At 53.4% G+C, this 22,638-nt stretch overlaps 4 non-coding genes and 2 pseudogenes across 4 annotated transcripts; all 6 read right to left on the bottom strand.

Annotated features, from left to right (window-relative positions):
• Nucleotides 1-192, bottom strand: LOC132810638 (U2 spliceosomal RNA). The gene has a single exon (XR_009642973.1). It is a non-coding gene; the product is annotated as a U2 spliceosomal RNA (small nuclear RNA).
• A 1,819-nt stretch (nt 193-2,011) lies between these two features.
• Nucleotides 2,012-2,203, bottom strand: LOC132810637 (U2 spliceosomal RNA). Its single transcript, XR_009642972.1, has one exon. It is a non-coding gene; the product is annotated as a U2 spliceosomal RNA (small nuclear RNA).
• Nucleotides 2,204-4,022: 1,819 nt separating this feature from the next.
• LOC132810670 (U2 spliceosomal RNA) lies at nt 4,023-4,214 on the bottom strand. Its single transcript, XR_009643000.1, has one exon. It is a non-coding gene; the product is annotated as a U2 spliceosomal RNA (small nuclear RNA).
• Nucleotides 4,215-6,038: 1,824 nt separating this feature from the next.
• On the bottom strand, nt 6,039-6,230 carry LOC132810669 (U2 spliceosomal RNA). The gene has a single exon (XR_009642999.1). It is a non-coding gene; the product is annotated as a U2 spliceosomal RNA (small nuclear RNA).
• Nucleotides 6,231-8,049: 1,819 nt separating this feature from the next.
• On the bottom strand, nt 8,050-8,229 carry LOC132810667 (U2 spliceosomal RNA; annotated as a pseudogene).
• A 7,126-nt stretch (nt 8,230-15,355) lies between these two features.
• On the bottom strand, nt 15,356-15,534 carry LOC132810664 (U2 spliceosomal RNA; annotated as a pseudogene).
• Between the last annotated feature and the right edge of the window lie 7,104 nt (nt 15,535-22,638).

Here is a 22,638-nt window from a genome sequence, read left to right as displayed (position 1 = left end):
GTTGGGTGCACCATTCCTGGAAACACTGCAATACCAGGCTGATACATGGAGAGGACAGAGCAAGCCCTTAAGCCATCTCCCTGCTCCAAAAATCCATTTAATACAAACACTCCCACCTTCGGGAGATATCAGCGATTAAACTGATAAGAACAGAAACTACACATATTCCAAGCCAAAAGGCCGAGAAGCGATAGCACATTAATACTCCAACGGTGGAGGTCATATTTGCCGACTATCCTTTCCATCAGTTTGATGATATTCAAAGTTCCTTTATTCCCTTACCGTCTACCTTCCTTCCAAGATATCCAACCAGACCGGAAGATCACTCTGCAGCAGTCGCTGTGCTTTCCCCGTGCTTTTCTCTCCATCTGTTACGTAGCCGCGTAGGTCGCGCTGACGACCAATCAGATGGCACGGGCCGGAGCCACCGCACGTCAGGTCGACTGCAGAGAGGTTTCTCCCGGTGATCGGGGACAGCGGCGGCGGCAGGGTCATTCATTCCCCCGGCAGGGTCATTCATTCCCCCGGCATCTACAAGATTCACCAGAATTCCTCAGGCAGCACCTTGCAAACCCATGGCCAACGCAGCCTCGAAGGATGACGGCAGCAGATCCACGGGAACACCACCATTCGCAAGTTCTCCCCCCCCTCCGAGACACTCGCTGTCCTGAATTGCAAATATGTCTTTGTTCCTCCGGTGTTACCGGGTCAAAATCGGGAATCCCCGCCCAAACAGCATCGCGGGGCTACCGACAGCACTTGGACTGCAGCGGTTCGAGAGAGCAGCTCACCACCAGGCTGATCTCGGCATGGGTGAGAAATGTTGGCCTTGACGGAAAGATCCTATTCATTGCCTCCCCTTGTGTTGGTGTAGCTTGCCCATAAATGCCAATCATCGTTTCCCTCACGTACAGGATTTGCTCCTCGGCATTCCGCATCAATCCGAAAAGTTGCGAAAAGCGAATTACGTCCGTGCACCCTTTCTTTATCGTCCACTCTCAATATCCTCTCTACTTGTATCCGACTCTCTGGAGAATGGGGAGGGAGCTGATCTCCCCGTGTAAACATGTCACGCTGCAAGCGCGCCTCATCACCACCAGCAGCTCGATTCGACATCTCCGTTCACATTGCTGCAGATCGCTGACAACATTATAATCCGACCCAGTTGACAAACTGACAACTGTTTCGCTACTTGCACCGCAAATGATGACAAATCGTTCCAAATCGTACGGGTGGCACAGTGGATCAGTGGTTAGTACGGCTGCCTGGTGGCACCAGGGAGCTGAAGCCAGTTCCAGCCTTGGGCGATCGTCTGCGTGAATAATCTTTACGTACAGACGTAGCTACTAAAGCAGGTCGCTTCCGTACAGTAGTTTGCGAAGAAACAAACAGAGATGGGGGTTTCACTCTATTCAGGAAACAGACCAAAGACATTTCTTTCTTGTTCAAGAAAATATTAGGATAAATTTGTTGCCTCGGGGGTGGGGGGGGAGGCGGGGGGGTTGGGAAGGGGCTGTGGGGGCTGATCTGATAGCCATTTGACATTGGCTGAGTCATGGGATCCCACAACCTGATTTGACTGTGTTAAAAATCCCACAACACCAGGTTTCAGCCCAACGGGGTTCTTTGAAATTACAGCAGTCACCCCACCCCCCGCCACCGCCGTACCATCGGTGGGATACGTTCCAAGAACGACCGCAGAAGCCCAAAACGGCAGACAAGGGCAAATCCATTCATTTAAATTGGCAAGTTACCTTCCTGGCAGGCCCCTGGTTCCAGAATGTTCCCTGTAGCACGTTGGGGTTACCCCTGTCCTGGCTTTCTGCGTGCTGCACCTTCATCAGGTAACTGCAGAGCAGGTTCATAAGACAGAAAACCCGTAACAAAAGACGATAGTTTCCTGCAACTGAAAAGACAATAGATGCAACAATCACTGACTGCCATCAACACGGCAAACTAGCAAAGGCAAGAGATTCACATTGCATTCACCTGCTTTTGAACTTGGGTAAGCGTTGGGTGCACCATTCCTGGAAACACTGCAATACCAGGCTGATACATGGAGAGGACAGAGCAAGCCCTTAAGCCATCTCCCTGCTCCAAAAATCCATTTAATACAAACACTCCCACCTTCGGGAGATATCAGCGATTAAACTGATAAGAACAGAAACTACACATATTCCAAGCCAAAAGGCCGAGAAGCGATAGCACATCAATACTCCAACGGTGGAGGTCATATTTGCCGACTATCCTTTCCATCAGTTTGATGATATTCAAAGTTCCTTTATTCCCTTACCGTCTACCTTCCTTCCAAGATATCCAACCAGACCGGAAGATCACTCTGCAGCAGTCGCTGTGCTTTCCCCGTGCTTTTCTCTCCATCTGTTACGTAGCCGCGTAGGTCGCGCTGACGACCAATCAGATGGCACGGGCCGGAGCCACCGCACGTCAGGTCGACTGCAGAGAGGTTTCTCCCGGTGATCGGGGACAGCGGCGGCGGCAGGGTCATTCATTCCCCCGGCAGGGTCATTCATTCCCCCGGCATCTACAAGATTCACCAGAATTCCTCAGGCAGCACCTTGCAAACCCATGGCCAACGCAGCCTCGAAGGATGACGGCAGCAGATCCACGGGAACACCACCATTCGCAAGTTCTCCCCCCCCTCCGAGACACTCGCTGTCCTGAATTGCAAATATGTCTTTGTTCCTCCGGTGTTACCGGGTCAAAATCGGGAATCCCCGCCCAAACAGCATCGCGGGGCTACCGACAGCACTTGGACTGCAGCGGTTCGAGAGAGCAGCTCACCACCAGGCTGATCTCGGCATGGGTGAGAAATGTTGGCCTTGACGGAAAGATCCTATTCATTGCCTCCCCTTGTGTTGGTGTAGCTTGCCCATAAATGCCAATCATCGTTTCCCTCACGTACAGGATTTGCTCCTCGGCATTCCGCATCAATCCGAAAAGTTGCGAAAAGCGAATTACGTCCGTGCACCCTTTCTTTATCGTCCACTCTCAATATCCTCTCTACTTGTATCCGACTCTCTGGAGAATGGGGAGGGAGCTGATCTCCCCGTGTAAACATGTCACGCTGCAAGCGCGCCTCATCACCACCAGCAGCTCGATTCGACATCTCCGTTCACATTGCTGCAGATCGCTGACAACATTATAATCCGACCCAGTTGACAAACTGACAACTGTTTCGCTACTTGCACCGCAAATGATGACAAATCGTTCCAAATCGTACGGGTGGCACAGTGGATCAGTGGTTAGTACGGCTGCCTGGTGGCACCAGGGAGCTGAAGCCAGTTCCAGCCTTGGGCGATCGTCTGCGTGAATAATCTTTACGTACAGACGTAGCTACTAAAGCAGGTCGCTTCCGTACAGTAGTTTGCGAAGAAACAAACAGAGTTGGGGGTTTCACTCTATTCAGGAAACAGACCAAAGACATTTCTTTCTTGTTCAAGAAAATATTAGGATAAATTTGTTGCCTCGGGGGTGGGGGGGGAGGCGGGGGGGTTGGGAAGGGGCTGTGGGGGCTGATCTGATAGCCATTTGACATTGGCTGAGTCATGGGATCCCACAACCTGATTTGACTGTGTTAAAAATCCCACAACACCAGGTTTCAGCCCAACGGGGTTCTTTGAAATTACAGCAGTCACCCCACCCCCCGCCACCGCCGTACCATCGGTGGGATACGTTCCAAGAACGACCGCAGAAGCCCAAAACGGCAGACAAGGGCAAATCCATTCATTTAAATTGGCAAGTTACCTTCCTGGCAGGCCCCTGGTTCCAGAATGTTCCCTGTAGCACGTTGGGGTTACCCCTGTCCTGGCTTTCTGCGTGCTGCACCTTCATCAGGTAACTGCAGAGCAGGTTCATAAGACAGAAAACCCGTAACAAAAGACGATAGTTTCCTGCAACTGAAAAGACAATAGATGCAACAATCACTGACTGCCATCAACACGGCAAACTAGCAAAGGCAAGAGATTCACATTGCATTCACCTGCTTTTGAACTTGGGTAAGCGTTGGGTGCACCATTCCTGGAAACACTGCAATACCAGGCTGATACATGGAGAGGACAGAGCAAGCCCTTAAGCCATCTCCCTGCTCCAAAAATCCATTTAATACAAACACTCCCACCTTCGGGAGATATCAGCGATTAAACTGATAAGAACAGAAACTACACATATTCCAAGCCAAAAGGCCGAGAAGCGATAGCACATCAATACTCCAACGGTGGAGGTCATATTTGCCGACTATCCTTTCCATCAGTTTGATGATATTCAAAGTTCCTTTATTCCCTTACCGTCTACCTTCCTTCCAAGATATCCAACCAGACCGGAAGATCACTCTGCAGCAGTCGCTGTGCTTTCCCCGTGCTTTTCTCTCCATCTGTTACGTAGCCGCGTAGGTCGCGCTGACGACCAATCAGATGGCACGGGCCGGAGCCACCGCACGTCAGGTCGACTGCAGAGAGGTTTCTCCAGGTGATCGGGGACAGCGGCGGCGGCAGGGTCATTCATTCCCCCGGCAGGGTCATTCATTCCCCCGGCATCTACAAGATTCACCAGAATTCCTCAGGCAGCACCTTGCAAACCCATGGCCAACGCAGCCTCGAAGGATGACGGCAGCAGATCCACGGGAACACCACCATTCGCAAGTTCTCCCCCCCCCCCCCCCCGAGACACTCGCTGTCCTGAATTGCAAATATGTCTTTGTTCCTCCGGTGTTACCGGGTCAAAATCGGGAATCCCCGCCCAAACAGCATCGCGGGGCTACCGACAGCACTTGGACTGCAGCGGTTCGAGAGAGCAGCTCACCACCAGGCTGATCTCGGCATGGGCGAGAAATGTTGGCCTTGACGGAAAGATCCTATTCATTGCCTCCCCTTGTGTTGGTGTAGCTTGCCCATAAATGCCAATCATCGTTTCCCTCACGTACAGGATTTGCTCCTCGGCATTCCGCATCAATCCGAAAAGTTGCGAAAAGCGAATTACGTCCGTGCACCCTTTCTTTATCGTCCACTCTCAATATCCTCTCTACTTGTATCCGACTCTCTGGAGAATGGGGAGGGAGCTGATCTCCCCGTGTAAACATGTCACGCTGCAAGCGCGCCTCATCACCACCAGCAGCTCGATTCGACATCTCCGTTCACATTGCTGCAGATCGCTGACAACATTATAATCCGACCCAGTTGACAAACTGACAACTGTTTCGCTACTTGCACCGCAAATGATGACAAATCGTTCCAAATCGTACGGGTGGCACAGTGGATCAGTGGTTAGTACGGCTGCCTGGTGGCACCAGGGAGCTGAAGCCAGTTCCAGCCTTGGGCGATCGTCTGCGTGAATAATCTTTACGTACAGACGTAGCTACTAAAGCAGGTCGCTTCCGTACAGTAGTTTGCGAAGAAACAAACAGAGATGGGGGTTTCACTCTATTCAGGAAACAGACCAAAGACATTTCTTTCTTGTTCAAGAAAATATTAGGATAAATTTGTTGCCTCGGGGGTGGGGGGGGAGGCGGGGGGGTTGGGAAGGGGCTGTGGGGGCTGATCTGATAGCCATTTGACATTGGCTGAGTCATGGGATCCCACAACCTGATTTGACTGTGTTAAAAATCCCACAACACCAGGTTTCAGCCCAACGGGGTTCTTTGAAATTACAGCAGTCACCCCACCCCCCGCCACCGCCGTACCATCGGTGGGATACGTTCCAAGAACGACCGCAGAAGCCCAAAACGGCAGACAAGGGCAAATCCATTCATTTAAATTGGCAAGTTACCTTCCTGGCAGGCCCCTGGTTCCAGAATGTTCCCTGTAGCACGTTGGGGTTACCCCTGTCCTGGCTTTCTGCGTGCTGCACCTTCATCAGGTAACTGCAGAGCAGGTTCATAAGACAGAAAACCCGTAACAAAAGACGATAGTTTCCTGCAACTGAAAAGACAATAGATGCAACAATCACTGACTGCCATCAACATGGCAAACTAGCAAAGGCAAGAGATTCACATTGCATTCACCTGCTTTTGAACTTGGGTAAGCGTTGGGTGCACCATTCCTGGAAACACTGCAATACCAGGCTGATACATGGAGAGGACAGAGCAAGCCCTTAAGCCATCTCCCTGCTCCAAAAATCCATTTAATACAAACACTCCCACCTTCGGGAGATATCAGCGATTAAACTGATAAGAACAGAAACTACACATATTCCAAGCCAAAAGGCCGAGAAGCGATAGCACATTAATACTCCAACGGTGGAGGTCATATTTGCCGACTATCCTTTCCATCAGTTTGATGATATTCAAAGTTCCTTTATTCCCTTACCGTCTACCTTCCTTCCAAGATATCCAACCAGACCGGAAGATCACTCTGCAGCAGTCGCTGTGCTTTCCCCGTGCTTTTCTCTCCATCTGTTACGTAGCCGCGTAGGTCGCGCTGACGACCAATCAGATGGCACGGGCCGGAGCCACCGCACGTCAGGTCGACTGCAGAGAGGTTTCTCCCGGTGATCGGGGACAGCGGCGGCGGCAGGGTCATTCATTCCCCCGGCAGGGTCATTCATTCCCCCGGCATCTACAAGATTCACCAGAATTCCTCAGGCAGCACCTTGCAAACCCATGGCCAACGCAGCCTCGAAGGATGACGGCAGCAGATCCACGGGAACACCACCATTCGCAAGTTCTCCCCCCCCTCCGAGACACTCGCTGTCCTGAATTGCAAATATGTCTTTGTTCCTCCGGTGTTACCGGGTCAAAATCGGGAATCCCCGCCCAAACAGCATCGCGGGGCTACCGACAGCACTTGGACTGCAGCGGTTCGAGAGAGCAGCTCACCACCAGGCTGATCTCGGCATGGGTGAGAAATGTTGGCCTTGACGGAAAGATCCTATTCATTGCCTCCCCTTGTGTTGGTGTAGCTTGCCCATAAATGCCAATCATCGTTTCCCTCACGTACAGGATTTGCTCCTCGGCATTCCGCATCAATCCGAAAAGTTGCGAAAAGCGAATTACGTCCGTGCACCCTTTCTTTATCGTCCACTCTCAATATCCTCTCTACTTGTATCCGACTCTCTGGAGAATGGGGAGGGAGCTGATCTCCCCGTGTAAACATGTCACGCTGCAAGCGCGCCTCATCACCACCAGCAGCTCGATTCGACATCTCCGTTCACATTGCTGCAGATCGCTGACAACATTATAATCCGACCCAGTTGACAAACTGACAACTGTTTCGCTACTTGCACCGCAAATGATGACAAATCGTTCCAAATCGTACGGGTGGCACAGTGGATCAGTGGTTAGTACGGCTGCCTGGTGGCACCAGGGAGCTGAAGCCAGTTCCAGCCTTGGGCGATCGTCTGCGTGAATAATCTTTACGTGCAGACGTAGCTACTAAAGCAGGTCGCTTCCGTACAGTAGTTTGCGAAGAAACAAACAGAGATGGGGGTTTCACTCTATTCAGGAAACAGACCAAAGACATTTCTTTCTTGTTCAAGAAAATATTAGGATAAATTTGTTGCCTCGGGGGTGGGGGGGGAGGGGGGGGGGTTGGGAAGGGGCTGTGGGGGCTGATCTGATAGCCATTTGACATTGGCTGAGTCATGGGATCCCACAACCTGATTTGACTGTGTTAAAAATCCCACAACACCAGGTTTCAGCCCAACGGGGTTCTTTGAAATTACAGCAGTCACCCCACCCCCCGCCACCGCCGTACCATCGGTGGGATACGTTCCAAGAACGACCGCAGAAGCCCAAAACGGCAGACAAGGGCAAATCCATTCATTTAAATTGGCAAGTTACCTTCCTGGCAGGCCCCTGGTTCCAGAATGTTCCCTGTAGCACGTTGGGGTTACCCCTGTCCTGGCTTTCTGCGTGCTGCACCTTCATCAGGTAACTGCAGAGCAGGTTCATAAGACAGAAAACCCGTAACAAAAGACGATAGTTTCCTGCAACTGAAAAGACAATAGATGCAACAATCACTGACTGCCATCAACACGGCAAACTAGCAAAGGCAAGAGATTCACATTGCATTCACCTGCTTTTGAACTTGGGTAAGCGTTGGGTGCACCATTCCTGGAAACACTGCAATACCAGGCTGATACATGGAGAGGACAGAGCAAGCCCTTAAGCCATCTCCCTGCTCCAAAAATCCATTTAATACAAACACTCCCACCTTCGGGAGATATCAGCGATTAAACTGATAAGAACAGAATTTTTTTTTTTTTATTTCAAAATATACTTTATTCGTAAATATTCATAAATAATTTGATACACTGTACATTGGGTAATGCCATACATATGTTCACATTAACATACACAGTTTAGAATTTTCCTTTTTATATGCAAGTCTGTGCATTTCTCACTCCTATGCCCTTATATTGGGCTGAGGCGTCAGCAGAGCCCAAATGACTGCATGGGCCCCCTGATCTTCTTTAGACAGGCAGATGTTAAACGGTGGTCTTTCCCCACCGCGCCTTGGCGGCAGCTGCCCCAAGCTTCAGCGCGTCCCTCAACACGTAGTCTTGGACCTTGGAATGTGCCAGTCTGCAACACTCAGTCGGGGTCAACTCCTTCAGCTGGAAGATCAACAGGTTTCGGACCACCCAGAGAGCGTCCTTCACCGAGTTGATGATCCTCCAGGCGCAGTTGATATTCGTCTCGGTGTGCGTCCCGGGGAACAGGCCGTAGAGCACGGAGTCCCGTGTCACGGCGCTGCTCGGGACGAACCTCGACAAATACCACTGCATTCCTCTCCAGACTTCCTCTGCATAGGCACATTCCAGAAGGAGGTGTGTGACAGTCTCGTCCCCCCCGCAGCCACTTCGAGGGCAGCGTGCGGTGCGGCAGAGAGTCCGGGCGTGCATAAACGATCTCACGGGTAGAGCCCTTCTCACCACCAGCCAAGCCATGTCTTGGTGCTTGTTAGAAAGTTCTGGCGATGAGGCATTCTGCCAAATTGCTTTGACAGTCTGCTCAGGGAACCACTCAACAGGATCCGCCCTCTCCTTTTCCCGAAGGGTCTCAAGGACACTACGTGCTGACCACTTCCTGATGGACTTGTGGTCAAAGGTGTTTTTCTTCAGAAATTTCTCCACGAAGGACAGGTGGTACGGAACGGTCCAACTACTCGGAGCGTTCCGCGGCAGCGAGGCCAGGCCCATCCTTCGCAACACCGGGGACAGGTAGAACCTCAGTACGTAGTGACACTTGGTGTTTGCGTACCGGGGATCCACGCACAGCTTGATGCAGCCACACACAAAGGTGGCCATCAGGGCGAGGGTGGCATTGGGAGTGTTTTTTTTCCCCCATTGCACCGGTCTTTGTACATGGTGTCTCTTCGGACCCGGTCCATCTTTGATCTCCACATGAAGTGGAAGATGGCCCGGGTGACTGCGGCAGCACAGGTTCTGGGGATAGGCCAGGCCTGTGCCACATACAACAATACTGAGAGTACCTCGCACCTGATGACCAGGTTTTTCCCCGCGATGGAGAGCGACCGTTGCTCCCATCTGCCTAGTTTCTGTCTCATCTTCCTGATCCGCTCCTCCCAGGTCTTGGCGCACGCCCCAGCACCCCCGAACCAAATACCCAGCACCTTCAGGTGGCCAGTCCTGACGGTGAAGGGGATATAGGATTGGTCGGTCCAGTTCCCGAAGAGCATGGCCTCGCTCTTCCCTCGGTTTACCTTGGCCCCCGAGGCCCGCTCGAACTGGTCGCAGATGCACAGGAGTCTGTGCACGGACAGCGGATCCGAGCAGAAAACGGCGACGTCATCCATGTACAGGGAGGCCTTAACCTGTAGGCCCCCGCTGCCAGGAATAGTCACCCCTCTCAGGCTCGCATCCTTCCTGATGGATTCGGCAAATGGCTCTATGCAACATACAAACAAGGCAGGAGAGAGTGGGCAGCCCTGCCTGACTCCAGATCTTACAGGGAAGCTATCTGATTCCCACCCATTGATTGAGACTGCACTGACAATGTTGGTGTAGAGCAGTCTGATCCAATTGCAGATTCCCTCCCCAAAGCCCATTTTGGAGAGGACATCCCTCATATATGTATGCGATATCCTGTCAAAGGCTTTCTCCTGGTCCAGGCTGATGAGGCAGGTGTCCACCCCCCTGTCCTGCACGTAGGCGATCGTATCCCTGAGGAGTGCGAGGCTCTCAGAGATCTTCCTGCCCGGTACAGCACAGGTTTGGTCGGGGTGGATCACCGTTCCCAGAGCAGACCTGACCCGGTTTGCGATGACCTTTGACAAGATTTTGTAGTCTGTGTTTAGCAGTGAGATCGGTCTCCAATTTCTAATTTCATCCCTCTCCCCCTTCCGCTTATAGATGAGGGTGATGATGCCTTTCCTCATGGATTCACTCATGGTACCTGCCCGAAGCATACTGACATACACCTCCAGCAGGTCCCGGCCAATCAAGTCCCAAAGAGCGGAATAGATCTCGACCGGTAAGCCGTCGCTTCCGGGAGTTTTATTCTTTTCGAAGGACTCGAGGGCCCTGGTCAGCTCATCCAGAGATAGCGGCTGGTCCAGCCTCTCTCGCGTTCCGTCCTCTAGGACCTCCGTGATAGAGGACAGGAACGACTGTGAGGCCGTGCTGTCGGTTGGCTTCGCGTCATACAGGCTGGCATAGAAGGATTTACTGATCCTCATGACGTCAGCCTGAGATGACGTTACCGAGCCATCTTCTTCCTTCAGGCTGCTGAGCACGGAGCTCTCTTTGTGCACCTTCTGGAAGAAGAAACGTGAGCACGTCTCGTCCTGCTCTACCGAGCGGACCCTGGACCGGAAGATTATCTTGGAGGCCTCCGAGGCAAAGAGCGAGGCTTGCTGGCCCTTCACCTCCTTGAGGTCCTCCGTGACATCGACCCCCAACGTCTGCAGCAGGAGCAGGTTCTGCATACTTTCCTGGAGCTGGGACAGTTTTCCCCGCCTCTCTCTCGCCTCCTGAACACCTTTGAGGATGAAGAATCTCTTGATGTTCCCTTTTACTGTTTCCCACCAGTCTGCTGGAGACTCAAAGAGACACTTCGCGGTTCTCCAACCTGCGTAATCCCTCTTGAGCTCCTTGATGTTTCCCGGGGTCAACAGCTTAGTGTTCAGTTTCCACGTTCCCTTGCCCGTCCGCTGCTCGTCCTGTAGGTGACAGTCGGCCAGTAGGAGGCAGTGGTCAGAGAAGAACACCGGCTTGACGTCGGTGGTTCTGACCGAGAACGTTCGGGACACAAACAGGTAATCTATCCTTGAGCGGATAGACCCGTCTGCCCGTGACCATGTGTATCTACGCTGCGCTCCATCTGCAGGGGTGCTGAAGACGTCGTGCAGCTTGGCATCTTTGACCGTTTCCATCAGGGCTCTGGACGTAGCGTCCAGTTTACTGTCCCCCCCGCCGGATCGTCCATCTGCATCAATGATGCAGTTGAAGTCTCCGGCCAGAATGACCGGCCTGGACGTAGCCAGCAGCAGTGGAAGCTGTTGCAGGACGGCCAACCGTTCACTCTTATCCGCTGGGGCGTACACGTTGATTAGTCTTACGGGAGCGTTTCTGTATTTAACATCCACGACGAGGAGGCGCCCGCCCACCACCTCCTTAACCTCGGAGATAGTGAAGTTACCTCCCCGCAAAAGGATCCCTAGGCCTGAGGAGCGGTTATCGTTGCCCCCCGACCACACTGACGGCCCATGGGCCCACAAGCTCGACCACCTCCTGTAACTGCTGAGGTGGGGTATCCCGCACTCCTGCAGAAACAGGACGTCGGCTTTGACGCTGGCCAGGGAGGCCAGTGTTGAAACGCATCGCGTAGCCGATTTGATGCTACGCACGTTGATGCTAGCAATTTTCAACCCCATTTTAACAGTTTACAGGTTTACCGGTGTCCGTTTGCTGCTGGTCCTGCCCTTCTGGGGTAGCTGCGTGCATCCCTGTGGTGGCGGCAAACTGTTGGACCTTCGCAGGGCTGAGGTAACTGTCCAGCTCCGCGCTGGAGCCATTACCCCACTCTGTTGTCTTCGTGTCGGGCCCGTGGTCCGCACTGACCAGTTCTCCGTCTGACAGCAGGGCTGTCATAGGACCGCTGCTCCCAGATACCTGGAGCTGTGGGCCGGTGAGTACCTCCTGGTTCTCACCGGGTAGGGGGAGGCCATTACCCGTCCCCTCAGAGGGATCGTCCTTTCCTTCCTGGGCGGTGCTGCCCTCCTTTCTCCTCACAACGCTCTGCCTCTTCCTCTGATGACGACCCTTCTTGCGCCCATCCTCACCATCGGAAGAGCTGCATGCGTCTTCGCCTTGTAGGTGTCGCTTTCCCCTTCGCTGGGTGGCTTTGGGGCCCCCAAGAGGTTTCCTCTTCCTGTTTTTTACTGTGATCCAGTCCTCTGCATCCTTTGATTCCTCCTCTTCCATTTCCTCTGACTGCATTGACGGAGCTTGGATCGGCTGCTGCACCTCCCCGCTGTCTGCCGTCTGCTCCGCTACTGCCTGCTCTTCCTTCTGGGTGCCTCCAGGCACCGTTTCCACGCTATTTTCATTTGCCTTCCTCGCCTTTGTTGGTCCGCGGCTCGTATTCGTGTTGCTACCTCCGGCCATCTGTGCGTAGGTAGCGGCTCCTCGTCTTGGGCAGGCCTTGTACATGTGGCCCGCCTCTCCGCACAGGTTACAGTTCTTGGCCTCCTTACAATCCTTGGTCAGGTGGCCTTCCTGCTTGCAATTTCGGCATACGGTCACCTTGCAGTCGGCCGCCATGTGGCCTGACCTCCCGCAGGTTCGGCACACCTTCGGCTGCCCTGCGTACGTCAGGTAGCCTCTGCTCCCTCCAATTGCGAAGCTGGAGGGTGGGTGGAGGATGTTCCCGCTGCCATCGACCCTCAGGGTTACCTTGACCTGTCTTTTACTTGTCCAGATCCCGAAAGGATCAACGACATCAGTGCTTTCTCCTTCAACCTGGACATACCTCTTCAAGAAGGTGAGAACATCTGCCGCTGGGACGTAGGGGTTGTACATTTGGATTGTAACAACCCGACTTCTCTGCGCAGGAAGCACACACAACGGGACCGCCGACAAGATGGAGAACAGAGGTTCCCCTTCCTTCTCCTTGAAGACCTTCAGGAGCTGCTCACAATGCTTCACGCTCCTGAAGGTCACGTCGAAGTAGCCTGCCCCAGGGAAATCCTGCAGGCAGTACACATCCGCTGCTGCAAACCCACAGCACTCCAGCAAGACCTTCTTCACAAACACCGTCCGATCGACCGGTGTGTGCTCCTCCACCTTCTTCACAGTCACCCTGACTGTGTTGCGAATGCCCTGGCCAGGGCTGCGAATGGCTGCTGAGGCCATGGCTCCAAGATTGGCTGGTCCCTGAATTGGCGTTAGGCCGAAGCCAGCATGAAGATCCACCAATAGCAGGTCAGCACAACCAAACGATCCTCCAACGTCCAATCACGATCCAGCGATGGTCTCTCCACTAGCTCTGATGACTCGCAACTCGACACCTGTCCTGATAAGAACAGACACTTGATCTTAGCCAAAAGGCCGAGAAGCGATAGCACATCAATACTCCAACGGTGGAGGTCATATTTGCCGACTATCCTTTCCATCAGTTTGATGATATTCAAAGTTCCTTTATTCCCTTACCGTCTACCTTCCTTCCAAGATATCCAACCAGACCGGAAGATCACTCTGCAGCAGTCGCTGTGCTTTCCCCGTGCTTTTCTCTCCATCTGTTACGTAGCCGCGTAGGTCGCGCTGACGACCAATCAGATGGCACGGGCCGGAGCCACCGCACGTCAGGTCGACTGCAGAGAGGTTTCTCCCGGTGATCGGGGACAGCGGCGGCGGCAGGGTCATTCATTCCCCCGGCAGGGTCATTCATTCCCCCGGCATCTACAAGATTCACCAGAATTCCTCAGGCAGCACCTTGCAAACCCATGGCCAACGCAGCCTCGAAGGATGACGGCAGCAGATCCACGGGAACACCACCATTCGCAAGTTCTCCCCCCCCTCCGAGACACTCGCTGTCCTGAATTGCAAATATGTCTTTGTTCCTCCGGTGTTACCGGGTCAAAATCGGGAATCCCCGCCCAAACAGCATCGCGGGGCTACCGACAGCACTTGGACTGCAGCGGTTCGAGAGAGCAGCTCACCACCAGGCTGATCTCGGCATGGGTGAGAAATGTTGGCCTTGACGGAAAGATCCTATTCATTGCCTCCCCTTGTGTTGGTGTAGCTTGCCCATAAATGCCAATCATCGTTTCCCTCACGTACAGGATTTGCTCCTCGGCATTCCGCATCAATCCGAAAAGTTGCGAAAAGCGAATTACGTCCGTGCACCCTTTCTTTATCGTCCACTCTCAATATCCTCTCTACTTGTATCCGACTCTCTGGAGAATGGGGAGGGAGCTGATCTCCCCGTGTAAACATGTCACGCTGCAAGCGCGCCTCATCACCACCAGCAGCTCGATTCGACATCTCCGTTCACATTGCTGCAGATCGCTGACAACATTATAATCCGACCCAGTTGACAAACTGACAACTGTTTCGCTACTTGCACCGCAAATGATGACAAATCGTTCCAAATCGTACGGGTGGCACAGTGGATCAGTGGTTAGTACGGCTGCCTGGTGGCACCAGGGAGCTGAAGCCAGTTCCAGCCTTGGGCGATCGTCTGCGTGAATAATCTTTACGTACAGACGTAGCTACTAAAGCAGGTCGCTTCCGTACAGTAGTTTGCGAAGAAACAAACAGAGTTGGGGGTTTCACTCTATTCAGGAAACAGACCAAAGACATTTCTTTCTTGTTCAAGAAAATATTAGGATAAATTTGTTGCCTCGGGGGTGGGGGGGGAGGCGGGGGGGTTGGGAAGGGGCTGTGGGGGCTGATCTGATAGCCATTTGACATTGGCTGAGTCATGGGATCCCACAACCTGATTTGACTGTGTTAAAAATCCCACAACACCAGGTTTCAGCCCAACGGGGTTCTTTGAAATTACAGCAGTCACCCCACCCCCCGCCACCGCCGTACCATCGGTGGGATACGTTCCAAGAACGACCGCAGAAGCCCAAAACGGCAGACAAGGGCAAATCCATTCATTTAAATTGGCAAGTTACCTTCCTGGCAGGCCCCTGGTTCCAGAATGTTCCCTGTAGCACGTTGGGGTTACCCCTGTCCTGGCTTTCTGCGTGCTGCACCTTCATCAGGTAACTGCAGAGCAGGTTCATAAGACAGAAAACCCGTAACAAAAGACGATAGTTTCCTGCAACTGAAAAGACAATAGATGCAACAATCACTGACTGCCATCAACACGGCAAACTAGCAAAGGCAAGAGATTCACATTGCATTCACCTGCTTTTGAACTTGGGTAAGCGTTGGGTGCACCATTCCTGGAAACACTGCAATACCAGGCTGATACATGGAGAGGACAGAGCAAGCCCTTAAGCCATCTCCCTGCTCCAAAAATCCATTTAATACAAACACTCCCACCTTCGGGAGATATCAGCGATTAAACTGATAAGAACAGAATTTTTTTTTTTTATTTCAAAATATACTTTATTCGTAAATATTCATAAATAATTTGATACACTGTACATTGGGTAATGCCATACATATGTTCACATTAACATACACAGTTTAGAATTTTCCTTTTTATATGCAAGTCTGTGCATTTCTCACTCCTATGCCCTTATATTGGGCTGAGGCGTCAGCAGAGCCCAAATGACTGCATGGGCCCCCTGATCTTCTTTAGACAGGCAGATGTTAAACGGTGGTCTTTCCCCACCGCGCCTTGGCGGCAGCTGCCCCAAGCTTCAGCGCGTCCCTCAACACGTAGTCTTGGACCTTGGAATGTGCCAGTCTGCAACACTCAGTCGGGGTCAACTCCTTCAGCTGGAAGATCAACAGGTTTCGGACCACCCAGAGAGCGTCCTTCACCGAGTTGATGATCCTCCAGGCGCAGTTGATATTCGTCTCGGTGTGCGTCCCGGGGAACAGGCCGTAGAGCACGGAGTCCCGTGTCACGGCGCTGCTCGGGACGAACCTCGACAAATACCACTGCATTCCTCTCCAGACTTCCTCTGCATAGGCACATTCCAGAAGGAGGTGTGTGACAGTCTCGTCCCCCCCGCAGCCACTTCGAGGGCAGCGTGCGGTGCGGCAGAGAGTCCGGGCGTGCATAAACGATCTCACGGGTAGAGCCCTTCTCACCACCAGCCAAGCCATGTCTTGGTGCTTGTTAGAAAGTTCTGGCGATGAGGCATTCTGCCAAATTGCTTTGACAGTCTGCTCAGGGAACCACTCAACAGGATCCGCCCTCTCCTTTTCCCGAAGGGTCTCAAGGACACTACGTGCTGACCACTTCCTGATGGACTTGTGGTCAAAGGTGTTTTTCTTCAGAAATTTCTCCACGAAGGACAGGTGGTACGGAACGGTCCAACTACTCGGAGCGTTCCGCGGCAGCGAGGCCAGGCCCATCCTTCGCAACACCGGGGACAGGTAGAACCTCAGTACGTAGTGACACTTGGTGTTTGCGTACCGGGGATCCACGCACAGCTTGATGCAGCCACACACAAAGGTGGCCATCAGGGCGAGGGTGGCATTGGGAGTGTTTTTTCCCCCATTGCACCGGTCTTTGTACATGGTGTCTCTTCGGACCCGGTCCATCTTTGATCTCCACATGAAGTGGAAGATGGCCCGGGTGACTGCGGCAGCACAGGTTCTGGGGATAGGCCAGGCCTGTGCCACATACAACAATACTGAGAGTACCTCGCACCTGATGACCAGGTTTTTCCCCGCGATGGAGAGCGACCGTTGCTCCCATCTGCCTAGTTTCTGTCTCATCTTCCTGATCCGCTCCTCCCAGGTCTTGGCGCACGCCCCAGCACCCCCGAACCAAATACCCAGCACCTTCAGGTGGCCAGTCCTGACGGTGAAGGGGATATAGGATTGGTCGGTCCAGTTCCCGAAGAGCATGGCCTCGCTCTTCCCTCGGTTTACCTTGGCCCCCGAGGCCCGCTCGAACTGGTCGCAGATGCACAGGAGTCTGTGCACGGACAGCGGATCCGAGCAGAAAACGGCGACGTCATCCATGTACAGGGAGGCCTTAACCTGTAGGCCCCCGCTGCCAGGAATAGTCACCCCTCTCAGGCTCGCATCCTTCCTGATGGATTCGGCAAATGGCTCTATGCAACATACAAACAAGGCAGGAGAGAGTGGGCAGCCCTGCCTGACTCCAGATCTTACAGGGAAGCTATCTGATTCCCACCCATTGATTGAGACTGCACTGACAATGTTGGTGTAGAGCAGTCTGATCCAATTGCAGATTCCCTCCCCAAAGCCCATTTTGGAGAGGACATCCCTCATATATGTATGCGATATCCTGTCAAAGGCTTTCTCCTGGTCCAGGCTGATGAGGCAGGTGTCCACCCCCCTGTCCTGCACGTAGGCGATCGTATCCCTGAGGAGTGCGAGGCTCTCAGAGATCTTCCTGCCCGGTACAGCACAGGTTTGGTCGGGGTGGATCACCGTTCCCAGAGCAGACCTGACCCGGTTTGCGATGACCTTTGACAAGATTTTGTAGTCTGTGTTTAGCAGTGAGATCGGTCTCCAATTTCTAATTTCATCCCTCTCCCCCTTCCGCTTATAGATGAGGGTGATGATGCCTTTCCTCATGGATTCACTCATGGTACCTGCCCGAAGCATACTGACATACACCTCCAGCAGGTCCCGGCCAATCAAGTCCCAAAGAGCGGAATAGATCTCGACCGGTAAGCCGTCGCTTCCGGGAGTTTTATTCTTTTCGAAGGACTCGAGGGCCCTGGTCAGCTCATCCAGAGATAGCGGCTGGTCCAGCCTCTCTCGCGTTCCGTCCTCTAGGACCTCCGTGATAGAGGACAGGAACGACTGTGAGGCCGTGCTGTCGGTTGGCTTCGCGTCATACAGGCTGGCATAGAAGGATTTACTGATCCTCATGACGTCAGCCTGAGATGACGTTACCGAGCCATCTTCTTCCTTCAGGCTGCTGAGCACGGAGCTCTCTTTGTGCACCTTCTGGAAGAAGAAACGTGAGCACGTCTCGTCCTGCTCTACCGAGCGGACCCTGGACCGGAAGATTATCTTGGAGGCCTCCGAGGCAAAGAGCGAGGCTTGCTGGCCCTTCACCTCCTTGAGGTCCTCCGTGACATCGACCCCCAACGTCTGCAGCAGGAGCAGGTTCTGCATACTTTCCTGGAGCTGGGACAGTTTTCCCCGCCTCTCTCTCGCCTCCTGAACACCTTTGAGGATGAAGAATCTCTTGATGTTCCCTTTTACTGTTTCCCACCAGTCTGCTGGAGACTCAAAGAGACACTTCGCGGTTCTCCAACCTGCGTAATCCCTCTTGAGCTCCTTGATGTTTCCCGGGGTCAACAGCTTAGTGTTCAGTTTCCACGTTCCCTTGCCCGTCCGCTGCTCGTCCTGTAGGTGACAGTCGGCCAGTAGGAGGCAGTGGTCAGAGAAGAACACCGGCTTGACGTCGGTGGTTCTGACCGAGAACGTTCGGGACACAAACAGGTAATCTATCCTTGAGCGGATAGACCCGTCTGCCCGTGACCATGTGTATCTACGCTGCGCTCCATCTGCAGGGGTGCTGAAGACGTCGTGCAGCTTGGCATCTTTGACCGTTTCCATCAGGGCTCTGGACGTAGCGTCCAGTTTACTGTCCCCCCCGCCGGATCGTCCATCTGCATCAATGATGCAGTTGAAGTCTCCGGCCAGAATGACCGGCCTGGACGTAGCCAGCAGCAGTGGAAGCTGTTGCAGGACGGCCAACCGTTCACTCTTATCCGCTGGGGCGTACACGTTGATTAGTCTTACGGGAGCGTTTCTGTATTTAACATCCACGACGAGGAGGCGCCCGCCCACCACCTCCTTAACCTCGGAGATAGTGAAGTTACCTCCCCGCAAAAGGATCCCTAGGCCTGAGGAGCGGTTATCGTTGCCCCCCGACCACACTGACGGCCCATGGGCCCACAAGCTCGACCACCTCCTGTAACTGCTGAGGTGGGGTATCCCGCACTCCTGCAGAAACAGGACGTCGGCTTTGACGCTGGCCAGGGAGGCCAGTGTTGAAACGCATCGCGTAGCCGATTTGATGCTACGCACGTTGATGCTAGCAATTTTCAACCCCATTTTAACAGTTTACAGGTTTACCGGTGTCCGTTTGCTGCTGGTCCTGCCCTTCTGGGGTAGCTGCGTGCATCCCTGTGGTGGCGGCAAACTGTTGGACCTTCGCAGGGCTGAGGTAACTGTCCAGCTCCGCGCTGGAGCCATTACCCCACTCTGTTGTCTTCGTGTCGGGCCCGTGGTCCGCACTGACCAGTTCTCCGTCTGACAGCAGGGCTGTCATAGGACCGCTGCTCCCAGATACCTGGAGCTGTGGGCCGGTGAGTACCTCCTGGTTCTCACCGGGTAGGGGGAGGCCATTACCCGTCCCCTCAGAGGGATCGTCCTTTCCTTCCTGGGCGGTGCTGCCCTCCTTTCTCCTCACAACGCTCTGCCTCTTCCTCTGATGACGACCCTTCTTGCGCCCATCCTCACCATCGGAAGAGCTGCATGCGTCTTCGCCTTGTAGGTGTCGCTTTCCCCTTCGCTGGGTGGCTTTGGGGCCCCCAAGAGGTTTCCTCTTCCTGTTTTTTACTGTGATCCAGTCCTCTGCATCCTTTGATTCCTCCTCTTCCATTTCCTCTGACTGCATTGACGGAGCTTGGATCGGCTGCTGCACCTCCCCGCTGTCTGCCGTCTGCTCCGCTACTGCCTGCTCTTCCTTCTGGGTGCCTCCAGGCACCGTTTCCACGCTATTTTCATTTGCCTTCCTCGCCTTTGTTGGTCCGCGGCTCGTATTCGTGTTGCTACCTCCGGCCATCTGTGCGTAGGTAGCGGCTCCTCGTCTTGGGCAGGCCTTGTACATGTGGCCCGCCTCTCCGCACAGGTTACAGTTCTTGGCCTCCTTACAATCCTTGGTCAGGTGGCCTTCCTGCTTGCAATTTCGGCATACGGTCACCTTGCAGTCGGCCGCCATGTGGCCTGACCTCCCGCAGGTTCGGCACACCTTCGGCTGCCCTGCGTACGTCAGGTAGCCTCTGCTCCCTCCAATTGCGAAGCTGGAGGGTGGGTGGAGGATGTTCCCGCTGCCATCGACCCTCAGGGTTACCTTGACCTGTCTTTTACTTGTCCAGATCCCGAAAGGATCAACGACATCAGTGCTTTCTCCTTCAACCTGGACATACCTCTTCAAGAAGGTGAGAACATCTGCCGCTGGGACGTAGGGGTTGTACATTTGGATTGTAACAACCCGACTTCTCTGCGCAGGAAGCACACACAACGGGACCGCCGACAAGATGGAGAACAGAGGTTCCCCTTCCTTCTCCTTGAAGACCTTCAGGAGCTGCTCACAATGCTTCACGCTCCTGAAGGTCACGTCGAAGTAGCCTGCCCCAGGGAAATCCTGCAGGCAGTACACGTCCGCTGCTGCAAACCCACAGCACTCCAGCAAGACCTTCTTCACAAACACCGTCCGATCGACCGGTGTGTGCTCCTCCACCTTCTTCACAGTCACCCTGACTGTGTTGCGAATGCCCTGGCCAGGGCTGCGAATGGCTGCTGAGGCCATGGCTCCAAGATTGGCTGGTCCCTGAATTGGCGTTAGGCCGAAGCCAGCATGAAGATCCACCAATAGCAGGTCAGCACAACCAAACGATCCTCCAACGTCCAATCACGATCCAGCGATGGTCTCTCCACTAGCTCTGATGACTCGCAACTCGACACCTGTCCTGATAAGAACAGACACTTGATCTTAGCCAAAAGGCCGAGAAGCGATAGCACATCAATACTCCAACGGTGGAGGTCATATTTGCCGACTATCCTTTCCATCAGTTTGATGATATTCAAAGTTCCTTTATTCCCTTACCGTCTACCTTCCTTCCAAGATATCCAACCAGACCGGAAGATCACTCTGCAGCAGTCGCTGTGCTTTCCCCGTGCTTTTCTCTCCATCTGTTACGTAGCCGCGTAGGTCGCGCTGACGACCAATCAGATGGCACGGGCCGGAGCCACCGCACGTCAGGTCGACTGCAGAGAGGTTTCTCCCGGTGATCGGGGACAGCGGCGGCGGCAGGGTCATTCATTCCCCCGGCATCTACAAGATTCACCAGAATTCCTCAGGCAGCACCTTGCAAACCCATGGCCAACGCAGCCTCGAAGGATGACGGCAGCAGATCCACGGGAACACCACCATTCGCAAGTTCTCCCCCCCCTCCGAGACACTCGCTGTCCTGAATTGCAAATATGTCTTTGTTCCTCCGGTGTTACCGGGTCAAAATCGGGAATCCCCGCCCAAACAGCATCGCGGGGCTACCGACAGCACTTGGACTGCAGCGGTTCGAGAGAGCAGCTCACCACCAGGCTGATCTCGGCATGGGCGAGAAATGTTGGCCTTGACGGAAAGATCCTATTCATTGCCTCCCCTTGTGTTGGTGTAGCTTGCCCATAAATGCCAATCATCGTTTCCCTCACGTACAGGATTTGCTCCTCGGCATTCCGCATCAATCCGAAAAGTTGCGAAAAGCGAATTACGTCCGTGCACCCTTTCTTTATCGTCCACTCTCAATATCCTCTCTACTTGTATCCGACTCTCTGGAGAATGGGGAGGGAGCTGATCTCCCCGTGTAAACATGTCACGCTGCAAGCGCGCCTCATCACCACCAGCAGCTTGATTCGACATCTCCGTTCACATTGCTGCAGATCGCTGACAACATTATAATCCGACCCAGTTGACAAACTGACAACTGTTTCGCTACTTGCACCGCAAATGATGACAAATCGTTCCAAATCGTACGGGTGGCACAGTGGATCAGTGGTTAGTACGGCTGCCTGGTGGCACCAGGGAGCTGAAGCCAGTTCCAGCCTTGGGCGATCGTCTGCGTGAATAATCTTTACGTACAGACGTAGCTACTAAAGCAGGTCGCTTCCGTACAGTAGTTTGCGAAGAAACAAACAGAGATGGGGGTTTCACTCTATTCAGGAAACAGACCAAAGACATTTCTTTCTTGTTCAAGAAAATATTAGGATAAATTTGTTGCCTCGGGGGTGGGGGGGGAGGGCGGGGGGGTTGGGAAGGGGCTGTGGGGGCTGATCTGATAGCCATTTGACATTGGCTGAGTCATGGGATCCCACAACCTGATTTGACTGTGTTAAAAATCCCACAACACCAGGTTTCAGCCCAACGGGGTTCTTTGAAATTACAGCAGTCACCCCACCCCCCGCCACCGCCGTACCATCGGTGGGATACGTTCCAAGAACGACCGCAGAAGCCCAAAACGGCAGACAAGGGCAAATCCATTCATTTAAATTGGCAAGTTACCTTCCTGGCAGGCCCCTGGTTCCAGAATGTTCCCTGTAGCACGTTGGGGTTACCCCTGTCCTGGCTTTCTGCGTGCTGCACCTTCATCAGGTAACTGCAGAGCAGGTTCATAAGACAGAAAACCCGTAACAAAAGACGATAGTTTCCTGCAACTGAAAAGACAATAGATGCAACAATCACTGACTGCCATCAACACGGCAAACTAGCAAAGGCAAGAGATTCACATTGCATTCACCTGCTTTTGAACTTGGGTAAGC

Source organism: Hemiscyllium ocellatum, unplaced genomic scaffold (assembly GCF_020745735.1).
Source record: "Hemiscyllium ocellatum isolate sHemOce1 unplaced genomic scaffold, sHemOce1.pat.X.cur. scaffold_1801_pat_ctg1, whole genome shotgun sequence".
Lineage (NCBI taxonomy): Eukaryota > Metazoa > Chordata > Chondrichthyes > Orectolobiformes > Hemiscylliidae > Hemiscyllium > Hemiscyllium ocellatum.
The sequence above is the reverse complement of the archived record's forward strand: the minus strand, read 5'-3'. Positions and strand labels throughout refer to the sequence as shown.